This window comes from Telopea speciosissima, chromosome 8, assembly GCF_018873765.1.
Source record: "Telopea speciosissima isolate NSW1024214 ecotype Mountain lineage chromosome 8, Tspe_v1, whole genome shotgun sequence".
Taxonomy (NCBI): domain Eukaryota; kingdom Viridiplantae; phylum Streptophyta; class Magnoliopsida; order Proteales; family Proteaceae; genus Telopea; species Telopea speciosissima.
In genome coordinates, this window is record NC_057923.1 from 37,690,377 (window position 1) to 37,705,572 (window position 15,196).

Genomic DNA, 15,196 nt, shown 5'->3' on the forward strand with positions numbered 1-15,196 from the left:
AATTTCAAAGGGATGCTTCTCCAACTGAAACTTTTTTTCTTATCTGCTTCTGGCGGTCGCTGGGCAGGTGTCGTACCAAACTAGGTGCCGTCGATGGAAATTTCAGCCCATAGAAACACCCTTTGAAAATTTTTTGATAAGGACCCTTTTTCTTCATTTCCTCTCCTCCATCTCTGCCCAACTCTTCCCCCCTCTTTCGTTCTCTAACGCGAATTATTGTTGAACATCTCCACCAATGCCGACCTCAATTATGTCTACTTCTTCCAGTATCATCCCTCATCTTTCTCCTCCTACTACCTTTTGTTCTTTTTCGTCTTCTTCCACCCTTAGAGGTATTTCTCTCTCTCTTTCTTTCCCAGAAATCCATCTCTGAAAACACCTCTCTTGATGAACAAACGAACCAACTTAAGCGTCCGATCAGCAGTAGCCATTGAGAAAGAGACTCCACAGGATGAACGCCCAGATACATTTCTCCGTGAATCCGATGGTCCGTCGTCCTCCGTTAGGGCTCGCTTCGAGAAAATGATCAGAGATGCTCAAGATGATGTCTGCACGGCCATAGAGGCCGTGGATGGCGGCGGCAAGTTCAAGGAAGATGTGTGGTCGAGGCCCGGCGGTGGTGGTGGTATCAGCAGAGTTTTGCAGGACGGTGGGTTGTGGGAGAAAGCTGGTGTTAATGTGTATGTTATGTATGGAATGATGCCCCCTGAAGCTTATAGAGCTGCCAGGGGTGAGAATTGGGCGGAGAAGCCCGGCCCTGTACCGTTTTTCGCGGCCGGAATCAGTTCGGTATGTTGCTCCTAAACTCTCTTGCGGATTAAAGTAGTTTAATAAATATTTTTTTAGTCTTATTTGTATGAGACAGATATACAATCAAATACTTTAGATTGAAAGTTTTAGATTTTTTTTTGGTTTAATAATTTGAAATTATGGTTTTAATGCCTAGGTGGTTGAATTGGTGACTATGTTAATGCTTTCTCTTGACTTGTGGATAAGGTTATTCTAACCTTTTGACTTAATTTGATTTCTCTGGTGGTACATTTTGGATTTTCTGGGTTTGATCAGCACTTTAGGAATTCTATTGAAGCAATTGGATTGAAGGAGTGGTTCAAGACTGTTTCTGTGGGACATAAGTAGAAGCCTTTTATTATCTGTTTATTCTGTTCGGATTTCTTTTCTGTGAGAAACCCTAGACCATGCCACTTTGTTGGAATATGGTATGAACTGTGTGGGAAAAATAAACCCAGGTGCTTGCAACAGAGCATTGAGAAATGGCCGTTCTGCACATGGCATAAAAAATAGATTGAAGATACAAGTCTTACAACACTGTATATCATATGTTTGGAAGCTTATAATGAAAGAGAGCAGGATGAGAATTCATTTATGAGGGGAAAGAAAAGGAGCAGAGTAAGAGATTCTCCTAAAGATATGGGTCTTAAGTACCTGCATATATGTTCATTCTATTGTGCAGCTCATGTATTTCTATATTCTAAAAAGAATGTTGGAGAAAGGTAGTGAATGAAGGACATTGGTTTTTTAAAATTGGCTGTTCCCAGTCCATATCGACCAGTTTGGATCAGTATTGAATGAGACTGATCCAGCCTACTATTATACACAGCGGATCAGCCAACACCCTAGCAAGATTTAACTTTTGGCCGCTGAATTGGTGTTTCATGGGAAATCAGGTTTGCAGTACTATTCTTAAAATCCTAGGGGAGGGAAGGAGAGTTCTTGCCCTATTGATGGAAAAATATTATATATAATGGTATGAAGAGCATGCATAATAGTTGCCACACCTAAGTGATTGCCTACTGGAAATATCTCTGCTAATAAATTGTTCACTCATGGATTGAGGTTGAGATTGTTTAATTTTAAATGACAATAGCCAATTTTGCTTCCTATCAAATTGGAAATATCTTGCTGATTTTGACTGATTTTTTTTTTTTAAAATTCTTCTTATGTACATGCATTTATCTGTTGCTTCTGATGATCAAGTATATCTTGTTTTTCTGGCAGTATCGTTTCCTCAGTGTAAAAGTTCAGTTGTTGCATATTCTTCCTTCGAGCTTGACTGGGCAACCATTATATATGTTATAGCAGGGTATTTAGTTCTGAAAATAAGCACTGGGGTCCAGAATTTCAAAATGCATTTGCTGCAAACATTTCAAAGTCTAGCTCTGTACGATGATGTATATGTATATCTTTCAAATCTGAATTTTTTGTTTTTTGGTTCTTTATTGTTTGTCAGGTTTTGCACCCTAAGAACCCTTTTGCGCCAACTTTACACTTTAACTATCGGTACTTTGAAACAGATGCTCCAAAAGGTACTCCACTTGCAAATTTTATTGCCTTTTTTGTTTTTCTATTCCTTGAATATCTGTCTCTATTGTTATCTTTCTTCTATAAACATATGTTCTGTGGGCGTCCCTTCAAGTTCTCTCTTAGTTTTTGCATTTTGGAAAAGACACTTCTAACTTAGATCTGCTTATTTTCCATATTTCCATTTTACTTCTTTTGTGGATTTTGTAGCAATCCCAAGATTTTGGAATCCATATTCTGATACATCAAGTGAAATCTAGTATGCTTTGTTTCTATTTAACTATGAGAATTACAGGTGTGATCTAGTATGATTAGCTCAAAAGGTAACTGAGAGATTGATGGACTCAAAGTTCAAAAGTGTCTTTAGGTTCAGATATTGTAATACCTTTTGTTAAAGTCCACATTCGAAAAGCAATGGTGTATTCCATTTTTGTCTTATATTGGTCCAAAAAGAGAAGAGGAAAGAAAGAGGAAAAGAGTGGTCGTCACTGGGGTGGGGTTTCAAATGGTCAATTGATAATGCCATTCCTTTGATACTGCACAACCTTAATTTACGAAATCAACCCTTGCACTACACTCCATCTCTGCCTGATTTCCACAGTACCAATGGAAAATTAAAGAATACCCTGGTTGAAGTGTCTAAGAACATATGATTATAGCCAATGCCGGATTTTCTCAATACAATGAAAAAGCTAAGCTTTTCATTGCTTTACTTTTAGCAAAGTGACAGGTCATTGTTATTTTATTGTTATTTTTCTTGAACAAACAACTACTGACCAAGGTAACCTCTGCGTGGCTTAACTTCAGGTGACACTGCTGTTTATTGCTATTATCACTTCTTGAGCATGAGACTGTGCCTTTGGAATTGATTTCTTTTGATAGACATATCCATAACCTAGGAGGAGGGTAGCAGGATTTGGAAGAGAGAAGGAAAAAGAAAATCAATGCAAGGTTTTTTTTTTTTTTTTTGGGGGGGGGGGGGAGACAATGGACATGGATGCACAGACAAACAAATACCACAACTTAAAATTTTTATGCAGAAGGGCTCCAAATGTTGGTGTAGACACTGAAATTTTGCCAGCACCACTGGCGATGATGATAGCAGGACACGGATGGAAAGTATCGTACCCGTAACCCTTCAAAGACCCAAAAAGAAAAGGCAAATAGGCCCCCAAACTGACCCAAAATGTCCCAAAAGCCCATTTTCAGCCTAAGAGTACTGGATGATGTGAAGGGTCACCATGGCGCCGTGGAAAAGGATGGACGTCACCAAAGTGACGTCATCCACGGCGCCGTGATCGGTGGGTCACCCCCTATAAATAGGAGGGTCCCCCTCCCCCATTTTCATGGAGAAAGAGGGGAGGGAGACCCTTCAAATCCGTTTCTCAGTTGTATGGGACAGAATACCGTGGGGGTATTCTGGACTTTTCATCTTTTTATTATGTTTTTCTTTACGTACAGCCGACTCTATATTAGAGTCGGCTACTCTAGGGGCAATTCTGTCCATGTATCTTGATTAATTCATTATAAATACAAAGCTTGGGATCAGTCATTGATCACCCAAGCATTATTCACTAATTCAGATGTGCTAACAACTTATTACTGATATTAGATTCTTTGTAAATTCGGATGACCAAGAGTGGTCCACTCTTCCCACTGTTGCATGCAACACTGGGAGAGCTTCGCTACACACTAGACAATTATCCATCCAGAATTTCCTCCTATTCTCATGGCCTACAATCTATTTCACACCCTTAATGGTGCATGTCCATGTCCTGAGCCCATAGCTGTTAGGAGGTCTCATTGTTGTCCTTTGTCCAATTCTTGCATCTGTGTTTGGCCATAGTTACCCGTTGCCACCAGTTTTCTGCTCCTTTCTATATGTCCATTTGCAGAATAAAGTAGCCAATTGCCAACCAGAAAAGCATCTGATAATGTCCCATTACTGCTCCTATTGAAGGAGAGTATAATTATTGTTGCATGTATAAATATGAAATGTTGATTAGGGATCTCTGGCAAGTCATTGAGCAAGATAGAACTTGTGGAAGAAAATTCAATTGAAATATACACTGGTCACCACATCCTTTCCCTTTCTAATGTGATTGGTTGTTGGGATGATTAGATGCATTTATGCAGGAATAGAATGCATTGTTCACCAAAGGTGCTGGAAGGGTACTCTAGCTAAACGAAATGAATGGTAGTATTTATAAAAAATGCTGGCAATCTCCTGAATTGCATCCACCTTAATATATCAATTAGAACCTGCTGGACTGAGTTCCTTTAAACAGTCTTGAATTTTTTCTCCTTAATAAATCAAGTTCCTTTCCACTGCTGTATGTTTCTTCTCTGGTTTTAAAATTCTTGAAATTTTGTAGAGACCATTTTTCTCCACCCCCCCCCCCTTTTTATTTTGACATGATTAACTTCAATAGATCTGGAAAGACTGAATGCTATCTTACATAGTATTACTACTTTGATCTTGAACAAATGGCCATTCAGTTTTATAGTGTTGATAATGCATCTTCAAAATATTGGAATGCAGATGCTCCTGGAGCACCTAGACAGTGGTGGTTTGGTGGAGGCACTGATTTGACTCCTGCCTATATCTTCGAGGAGGATGTCAAACACTTTCATACAGTATATACACATGATACATTGAGTGCTTTGGGGGTTTGCTACTTTTCACCCCAATATCCGATGATCTTATTGTTAAAATATTAGAATCATTTTGTTTTCTTTTATCTCGTTTTTAAGGTGGAATAAAATATAAAAATAGCTGGCAGTAGTGTTGATTCTTCTCTGGATAAAACAGCTTAATAGAATAGTACAATCTTCCAAGGGGAGGATGGGGGACTGCACCATCTGAAAACATCACTGTAAGGGGCTACAGGGAAAATATATTGTTCAGATTGTAATCCTAGGCCCACTACAAAGCATTAAGAGACCATCCATACCTAGACAAATCATCTGGAATCTCATTCTCCGATCTGGGATTCCATTGGAGTGAGAAGTTCAGCTTGCAAGCAAGAAATCTGATGCAACTAACAAGATGGGAGATTGATGCAGTAACGTTAGTGTGACCTGATTTGGAAACCCAAACTGGCCCATCCGGGTTTTTGGTCTAACACAGGTTGGTAGGATTTATTTATTTATTTAGAGTTGTCTTATAATCTTTATTCCTTTATTTATTGTGTTTTACTTTGAGTAGATTACATAGGAGGTAGAGTTCAATTCAATTTTAGTTTTAGTCTTAGAATCGGAGTCTTTGTTTTCTTTTATTTCTTTTTGTTGAGAAGTGTACCACGATTGGGGGAGTGTCCCTATTGTGGTTGAGTCCATTATGGTTTCCTTTATTGTTTTATGTCTTTAATTGTTAGGAGTTAGGAGTCAGTTTCCTGGTCTAAGTTAGTTACCGATTTTAGATTAGGTTTAGTTTCCTTTTCCTTTTATGATTGTAATGGTTTTATTATAAATTAGATAATTGAGGGAGGAAGCAGACCAACACATACGGCTCCTCCCCTTGCAGCTACTCTTCTCTTCTTCTTTCTTCTCTCTTTTTTCCATTCTAAGGTTACTGGTTAGAGGTCCTAGGTTTGCTACATGGTATCAGAGTTGTTGTAACCAATACCTGATTATCACTGTAATTGCCGTTTTGAGAGTCGATTTTAAATTCTGGCTTGAAGAAGGAAACCCTAGTTCATAGAGGAAGAAGAGGGACTAGGGTTTCACATACTGGTTTCGATGAAAGCTGAAATAGTGTCTGAAGATCATACCTGAAGTTGGGTGTGCATTGATTGCGGAATCTTGCTGCTATTGTTTTCGTTTTCTACTTCTGCTATGATCGATTTTCCGCCGGAAAATTTATTAAGGAATATCGATTTGCTGCTGAAATTCCAGGCTTTATCTCTGCTGGGCGGTATTACCAGAACCAAGAAGAAGCATGCTGAATCTTTAATCCTTGTCGATTGATTCTTAGATCTGGGTTGAAGGGTGCCTGTCCATAGACGGTTCAAGTCTTTGAAGATTTCCTTCGAAACTTTCCTTTAGTTGTGAGAGTCGAAGCCTGCAACTGAACTGCTGCAACTTCTACCGCCTGCTGCAGCTCCAGTCCTTCAATCTCAGAATCTGGTGGTCGATTGGAGCTCTGTTTGGGTGCAATCCAGAGGTATTTCCATCACCTACTTACCGTTAAAACCCTAGGATAAACAGAGCATCCCCAAAGGAGTTCTTTCCTTCAGAAACCTGTTGGGTTTTCCGTCTCTGGTTTGTGCTAGAGGTAGGAGACGACCTCTTCAACTTCCCCTTTCCAAGAATTTTCTTTTTTCTACTTTTATTACCCCACTTTCCAATTTTACCCTTCCATAATGTCAATAACCCCTTCTATCCTTTAATTTGTTTTCTTCCAAGTTAGTCCTAAATCTATAAATTAATTCTCATTATGTCCCATTGCTTCTTCAATTACCCATAGCCCCCTTGCAAATTCTGGTTTATTACCAGATTGCCACTCCTCCCTTAAATTTGGCCATGCTTATGCATATATATGGATTTCACTTAATTTATGGAACTGCCATTACCTTTTTAATACATTCTCCTATTTGACTACCCAACCAATTGACCCTTGAAAATTCTGATTTATTACCAGTTTGCCCTTTGGCTTGGATTGTATTTAAAAGTGGATTACCACCAAATTACAGTCATGCCAACCTTTTTTTCCAACACCGTTCCCTTTCAATAATTCTAATTCCCTTCATATCCAAAACATACCTTTGGCATATACCTATAACCCCTTTGGAAGTTCATGGTATTTTCTAATTTGCCATTTCTTCCTTTTCCATTACCCTTAGCACCTCTTAGAAAACTCTGGAATATTATGCTTTTGCTCTCTCTTACATCATCTCTATTATGTCCACGTGTATTACACATGAGGGGGGGATTATGTACAATTCACCTGCAGACATTGCAAAACGCAGAATTTGTAGGAACATTGGTGCAAAATATAGAAGATCAATGTTTTCCAGAACTTGCAGGAACATTGGTGCAAAATATAGAAGATCAGTGTTTTCCACTATTGCTATTGGAGTGTTTTCCACCATTGCTATTGGGTATCCTTTGTTATTGGGTTGAGTTTGCTGTAAGGTGGAGATTGAAGTATTGAAGAGTATTGAAGATATTTGGTTGTTGCCTATTTGAGGACTTTCAATTGGGTTGATACAGTTTTTTTTCCGCTGCTTGATTCAGTTTGTTTCCGATGCTTGTTGCTCTAGTTATTTCACTTAAAGATTCTATGTCAAAGATTCTATGTCATTGTGACAATCTAAGATTCATCACTGGATAGCTATTGAAGATCGTTGAAAGTTGCCTTTTTTGGAAGACATTCCAGTCTCGGTTTGCTGATCATGTCTGTCCAAGTTCTGAAGATCTATTTTTCAAGTTCTTGAAGGTTTATTTGGGACCTGCATTCATATGCCAAACTGGATTCTGCTGCAACTTAGTTTTTTTTTTCCATTTTGTTCAAGTTGCGCATTAGTACATTGGATGCGCCAACTTGAGGGGCAGTGTTAGCATTATTATGGAGTTTTTTTTTATATAGTTCAAGCTGGATTTTCCTTCTTCTCTTATTTGTATAATCCAGCTTGAGGGGGAGTGTTGAGAAGTGTACCACGATTGGGGGAGTGTCCCTATTGTGGTTGAGTCCATTATGGTTTCCTTTATTGTTTTATGTCTTTAATTGTTAGGAGTTAGAAGTCAGTTTCCTAGTCTAAGTTAGTTACCGATTTTAGATTAGGTTTAGTTTCCTTTTCCTTTTATGATTGTAATGGTTTTATTATAAATAAGATAATTGAGGGAGGAAGCAGACCAACACATACGGCTCCTCCCCTTACAGCTACTCTTCTCTTCTTCTTTCTTCTCTCTTTTCTCCATTCTAAGGTTACTGGTTACAGGTCCTAGGTTTTCTACACTTTTTCTTTATATATTTGCATGTAACCAATAATGAAGAGGAGAATTGAATGAAGAAAAGTTGGGTTTACTTACCTGCGTGGTGTAATCGTGTTCCGTCTCTGTTTTCCTCTTTCTCTTTCCATATCAGGTACGCCCTCCTTACTGTCTCTCCCCCCACCCTTCCTCTTCTCTTCTTTCTTTCCTACTTTTCTTCTTTCCCTGCTTCCCTGTACCTTCTTCTACATCCCTGTTACTGTTTCTCTTCCCTGCTAGCGAAACTGCTGATCTGAGAAGAGTTCACTGGAACTCTACTTTTATAGCTCAGACCGACCTAATATTTCAGGGATTAGACCTCCTTTCCAGGGCTATTCAAGCCTTAGATCCCTGCCTCAAACCAAATCACCTGTTGTGAGACATTATCAGAACCCAGGCGTGGTTCACCTTCTACCACCAGGTTCTTGTTTCGGAAGTTCTCTTCAGTTTGCTTGTTGTCCATTGAGACTATGTTTAGGATTCAATAGTGTTAAAAGTTGGAAAATTAGCCCTAAAACCATGGCTCGAACGGTCCATTGTTGAGAGTTCTCACCTACAAGAGAACCCTCTTCCGCTGGTTGTCGGGGTCGAGAGGTTGAAGACAACATCCTCTTCGACATATATTAATTGACATTAATGCCCCTCCTGTCTTTAATTTATTCCATTACTTCCCTCTCTTCTATTATATTCCAGTAATACCCCCCTTTAAGTAATTGTTTCCAGTTATATCTTTAACTCCATTACTATTCACTTGATTGTTTCTGAATTTCAAGATAATTACAGAATTTCCCCTATATTCTTATTTGGGCTTTCTATTAGTTTTGTGGGCCCTTAGCGACCCATAATCGGGGTTATTGAACGTCATGGTCGTATCAGAGATCCTCCACGTCTTCTTGGAGTCAGTCAGCCGACCTGTGACATTAGCAAAATCACCTTCCTCTATCAAATTTTTGTCTCCTCTACTCAAATGCATATTCCAAACCAAATTCTGAAAAATTCAACTCAGTTATGGATGAGTCCCTTTCCGGACCCTATCTCTCATTGTTGTCCCATCCTTGATCTAATGGAACCTCCAATATCTGGTGGACTTTGTGTGTGTGTGTGATGATGTCTAATGAGATCGATGCTCTCCCTATCCCAATTTAAAGAAATTAAAGAATCACAGCTTCTACCATTTGTGCATATTTGTCATTGTATTGCTTTCTATTTATAAAATCTGAGCAGACATCTTGATTCTTGAAATAGCATTGCATTTCTTTCCTCCCATAATCTCCATTGGATAGCTAAAGAACACCCATCCACAAGAATATGCAACTTTGCATCATCAATTCAGGAATATCCTTAGGGAAACTCCATGTCAAATAAAATACCGTCGGGAAATGGTGCTAGATTGACTTTGCTCAAGTTCAATTCAGAAACAGCTGGTCTGTTGACTACTCATCCTGCTTACATAAGTCAAACATGATGTAGAATGTGCTGCCCTGTATGTCTCCTCTGGTACATGCCACAAATGAGTACCTTTTTCAGGCAATTTCCCCACGCAATGCCTTACATTTTGGTGGTTTTTGGATCTCTACGGCACCATGTAAGGAAAGGTCGTGTAAAATTATCTGAAACTTCTACAATTGCATCACCCAAAGCAGAAAATATTGTTTTTCTATTTAGTACCCAAGTTCTTGTTCCAATTAGGAGTGGTAGGTCTCTCGCTTTGGTTGTAACTGTTCTTTCTCTTGGAGGAGGTTGACTAACTCTTTGGCTGATGATTAGCTGATTACTCATTGGGGGGGGGGGGAATGTTCTGCTTGCCCTGATCATCCAGTCACAATAACATCATGAAAACATCAATCTACTTATGACAGATTCTAATTTGGATTTTCCATAGTCTCTCCTAAAGAGAGCTGATGTAGGACAGTCATTGGTTTTGAAATTTTTAAGGTTGAACTACAAGGAAATATGGTGAGAAAAGGTTAGGAGTGTTTGGGGTTTGAAGAAATAGAAGAAAAATAGGGAAAGAATAAGGATACAAGAAACTGTTATTGGACTGAACGGTACCCATGATAGTAACTTTGAGAAAGAAGGAGAGATAATGAGATAAATAAACACTTGAGACACATCACACATCTCGACCACTGGGATTGTAGGGGTGACATCCTTTAATATAGACTCATGTGCAAGAAAATTAAAAACTAAGAAATAGAAACTTGCTAACAACTTTGGGTCTCCAAATGTGACTCTCTCCTTAAGGGAAAAAAAAAGAAGAACCAAAAACAGAAACTTCTAAAAGGACTTTTAAAAATCAACCTAGAGCTCATCTAAAAATAGACACTAGGCTTTTAAGCAAAGGACCATTTTGTATTTATAGATTTAAAGAAGTGTTTGAGCCTTTGGCTTAGAATTACACATGATTTTCTGAAACAGCTTGAAGTTCTTCTTTTTCCTCTCTCCTCCCTCCCTATTTTGGGTGTTCAAGCCAGGTACTGGCTTTAGATATGTCAATCCTAAACCTAGGTTTCTTATGTGAAAGCTGTCAAGTATTACCCACTAAGCATGCTTAACTTGTTCAACAAACTGGGGCCCTAACTAAATAGAAGAGATAAAGAGGTTTGGTCTCTTCAATCTAATTTAGTATTTATATATGTTTTTTTTGTGGCATAGATACCCTGTTATATGTGATGTTGTAGCATTTTCAGCTGGAGCAAATTTTATATGAGCTTTTCTCATGTAGGTTCAAAAAAATGCCTGTGACAAATTTGATCCAAGTTTCTACCCCAGATTCAAGAAATGGTGCGATGATTATTTCTTTATTAAGGTAGTCTCATGATTAACTCTGTCTGCTATAATGTATTTTATATGATGTTACAAAGTTTACTATAATTATTTTGATTCTTTATAGCTTGTGTGGAAGCACAAGACTTATTGATTTTTCTTTTCATTTCATTTTCAACAAGTCTATGAGGGGATTTGCTTGAAATTGAAAGTAAGGCCATACACATAAAAATTAGTTGTGTAGATAAGCATATTTAAAAGGGTGTTTGGAGTAGATGTGTAACTGTAACTATATAAGAGAGAAAGCCCTTGGTCTTCCCATTGGACTTGTAATCTCTTCCTCGGGAACAAGTGATTGGTGATGGAGGTGGATTTATATCATCATTGGCAGGTTGTGAAGGCCTTACAGTGGCTGGAGGTGATATTGGCATGCATAAGAGAGGCCTTTGTCTTGGCTTCTAGGTTAGAACATCTGATTCCGATAGAAGTGAAAAACATGTCTGTTTGCAAAGGAAGGAGAGGTGTCATCTGACCTTATTTTAAAGCTCTTTTTAATTTCTTAGTACTTGGTTAATATTGGTGTTGCCTCAATTTTTCTGGGCCTCAGCCATTCTTTGTCTACCCCACCTGTCCTTCCCCCGCTTCAATTCCATCCCATTTGTTGATGGAAAAAATGTGTTTGGATTCTCAAGAAATTAATTTATTTCTGTTTCTAAGGTCGTTGGAAGTTACTCAAAATGATGCCCTCAGGCATGGAAATGCTCCAGAGTTGCACCAATTGTGCATCCATACAAGTCTTTTGTCCTCTCTATTAGGGAAAAAGTATATGTTTATAATCTAACAAATTAAACTGTCACATTTGCTTCTGAGTCTCCTAATAAGTTTTCAATTGAACCTCTGGGGCTTTCTTCAGGAAGCTTGTTCATATTTTCCTAGTTTGAGATAGATGCTTAGCATAACCATAGGTAGAGTGAATTTTTTGATACTGGTAAAAATGTGGGGGTAGACTGTAGCGTGGGATCTGTTGTTTCTTTAAGGTCCTCCCAGTTAAAACATGCAATTGATTTGGAGTGAGTGAAGAGGAGGGAGAAAGGTCTGGAAGTCACTTCTTCAGGGGGAAAAGGGAGTGTTGTATGGATTCTGTTGTGCCTCAACGGCCCTTCTGATGGCCTCAGCTTTCTGCCACACATGGCAGTGCCTGTTGACACCCAAACTTTGTGGACATCTCGTCTCCATTATCGTCTAATCATGGATTATGTTTCAGTCCAAACCAACATCATTATGTGTGGGGAGTATATACATGATGGGTGATTAGTTCAGATAAGCCACCAAATTTGAAATTTGGTCTACCCAGGGAACTCCTTATCTGCCGAATATTAGAATGACCAGCATCATGAAAAAAAGAAGAAGTTTATATGGACAATATTTACTAATATTAATGGGTAATACCTGCAGCATCGAGGTGAAAGACGTGGGCTTGGAGAAATATTTTTTGATGATCTTAATGACTATGATCAAGAGATGCTTCTTGCCTTTGCGTCTGGTAATTGCTGGGACAATTGTACCTGAGGTTTCTCTGTATGTGCTATCCACTTAACGTCTATAATCCAATTTCTTCTTGCAGAATGTGCTAATTCTGTAGTTTCTGCGTACTTACCAATTATTGAGCGACAGAAGGATATGCCATTTACAGATCGGCATAAGGCATGGCAGCAATTACGAAGGGGACGCTATGTGGAATTCAACTTGGTATAACTATTGTGTTTTGAGTGTGAAATTAGATATACCATTTGTACGTTCTTAAAGTATGTCAAATTGACCATTTGTTTTGTGAAATGTGAAGGTCTATGATCGAGGTACGACATTTGGACTAAAGACAGGAGGCCGTATTGAGAGTATTCTTGTTTCTCTCCCACTCACAGCACGATGGGAATATGACAATGTTAAGTTTCATAAATTAATCAATCATGTATGGTAACATCTGAGTTTGCTAACTCATTAGATTATCTTTGTTTGCAGAAACCAGAAGAGGGAAGTGAAGAATGGAAATTATTAGATGCATGCATCAACTTTAAGGAATGGATCTGAAGTCCGAAGGATGGATGGCATTGTATCATTTTGAGAAGCCAGCCTCTTAGTAATCACGTGAATTTTTCTGGAGGTAAGTAGCCAATCAGAAGAGAGGAATTGTATTTGACTGATAGAGTAGTGAAAATTGTAATGAAGAAATCGTGGGGCTCAAAAGTTGACGTTCTAGTAAATTTTGGATAGGAAATGTTGTAGTGTTGTAATCGTATTGCTTTACTTTCAAATTAGCATAGGATAAGAATCCAGAACCAAGTGTATTTTCATTCATGAATTGATTTGGGGAGGATCATAATGTGCGCAGCCTTACCCTTGCTCTTGCAAAGAGGCTTTTTCCAGACTTGAACCCATGATCACTTGGCCGGAATGGAGCAACCTTACCATTGCACCAAGGCCCATCCTCTAAAGATTAACTTTTAGATAATTAGTGGTGATCATATGTAAACATCAAGATCTGAAAAATAGCTGGTAAGAAATGGACAAAAGAAAGTCCAAGGGATGATCCTAAAGGGGTGGTTAGATGATTGAATTTGGCTTTAAATATTAAACGAGAGGCCAACACATACATATCTATCCATTGATCAAACGTACCACATTACCCTTCCCTCTGGTATTAACAAGGTGGCCATATAGGAAGTTCTCACTCACTGTAGCAATTGAGTGGAAGACCACACCATTGTAGTGGTTCCAAGGAGAAAATCTGGTTGATGCTGTAGTCAAACTAGTTTCTGATCCAAGCGTCTCTAAAACCGAAGGGAATAGAATTCTTTGCTGTATGGCTATAACCATGTACTCTATCTGGCTTCACAGGAATAAATGAGCTTTCCAGAAATACTTCAACCCTTATAATTTGTGTATTTATCCGACTTTGACGTTTTATATATAATACACTGCCTTTTTCAATTAAAAGTTTAGATACGCATTTAACTGTACTGATTATAATCCTTGTTTAGATTGCATGGCTTATAGGGATATAAACGGATCAGCTACGGTTCGGATAGTGTTATATCCGCATTGGCATCGATTAGCTTTCGGATGGATTCAGATAGTGCTAAATGGATACGGATATAGATACGGATTGGATATTTTATCTGTTTACATGTAAATATAGCTTTTCGGATAGTTATAGCTTATCTGTATCCGCATCCGTTTAACTTTCGGATGGATTCGGATAGTGCTAAACGGATACAGATACGAATACGGAAAAGGATTTCGGCTATTCATTTACATCCCCTACATGGCTTGGATTTTTGTGGATTTATTAATGAAATTAAAGTGGCAAGCCTGAGTTACTCTTGGATCATTTTAGATCCCCATTTTCACAAATCAAACTGGATAAAAATTGTACAAGAATGTTTTACAGTAACACACAAATCAAACTATTGCATAGTGAATATATGCTTGTATTTTTTTTTCGAATTTTTATAGAGCAACCGTATCAAACACGTACTGTATAGTTGTCGTACAGTTTTATTATGTTAATTTTTTTGAAAAATATTATTACTATACAGTTCATTTGATCACCGTACGTATCCATTCCCATACTGTTGCCATTCCCGAACTTACTAACTATGACTCATGCTACTACCTGTTAAGAAAACAACGCCCAAAATGGTGATTTGCAGAAGAAAACGAAAATAGAGAAAGAACACACAACGCACAACACAGAGATTTAACGTGGTTCACCTCCAATATGGAAGCTACATCCACAGCTGAGCAGTAGAACAGATTTCACTCTCTTCTCTGAAGTATTACAAACCTCTCTCTCTCTCTGCACACATCTCTCAAAGAGAAAAGAACAATATATATGAAAGCCCTAACCCAGAAAGTACACAAATGGCCCCAGTCCAAAAGTGCCCAAAAACATGGGCCAGATCAAAACATAACACATGGCTCAAAAGATACTCGTTTCGAAGATCTCGACGAGCCCAACACGACTATTCGCCATTTTTGGGCATTCCGACACCGTTTCAGGACCGAAACGGCCCTTCAAAGATTTCAACCTTACTTTCTGGACCAAATCAGGCTTCACCAACAACACTACCCGGCTCAC

General features: G+C 38.5%; 1 protein-coding gene and 1 pseudogene across 1 annotated transcript in view; one reads left to right on the forward strand and one right to left on the reverse strand.

The window, feature by feature from the left end:
- The window catches only part of LOC122671676 (DNA replication complex GINS protein PSF3-like), a 77,790-nt gene that overhangs the window by 17,122 nt on the left and 45,472 nt on the right, over nucleotides 1-15,196 (reverse strand). The gene's annotated exons all lie outside the window — the stretch shown is intronic.
- LOC122671674 lies at nucleotides 150-13,148 on the forward strand (annotated as a pseudogene).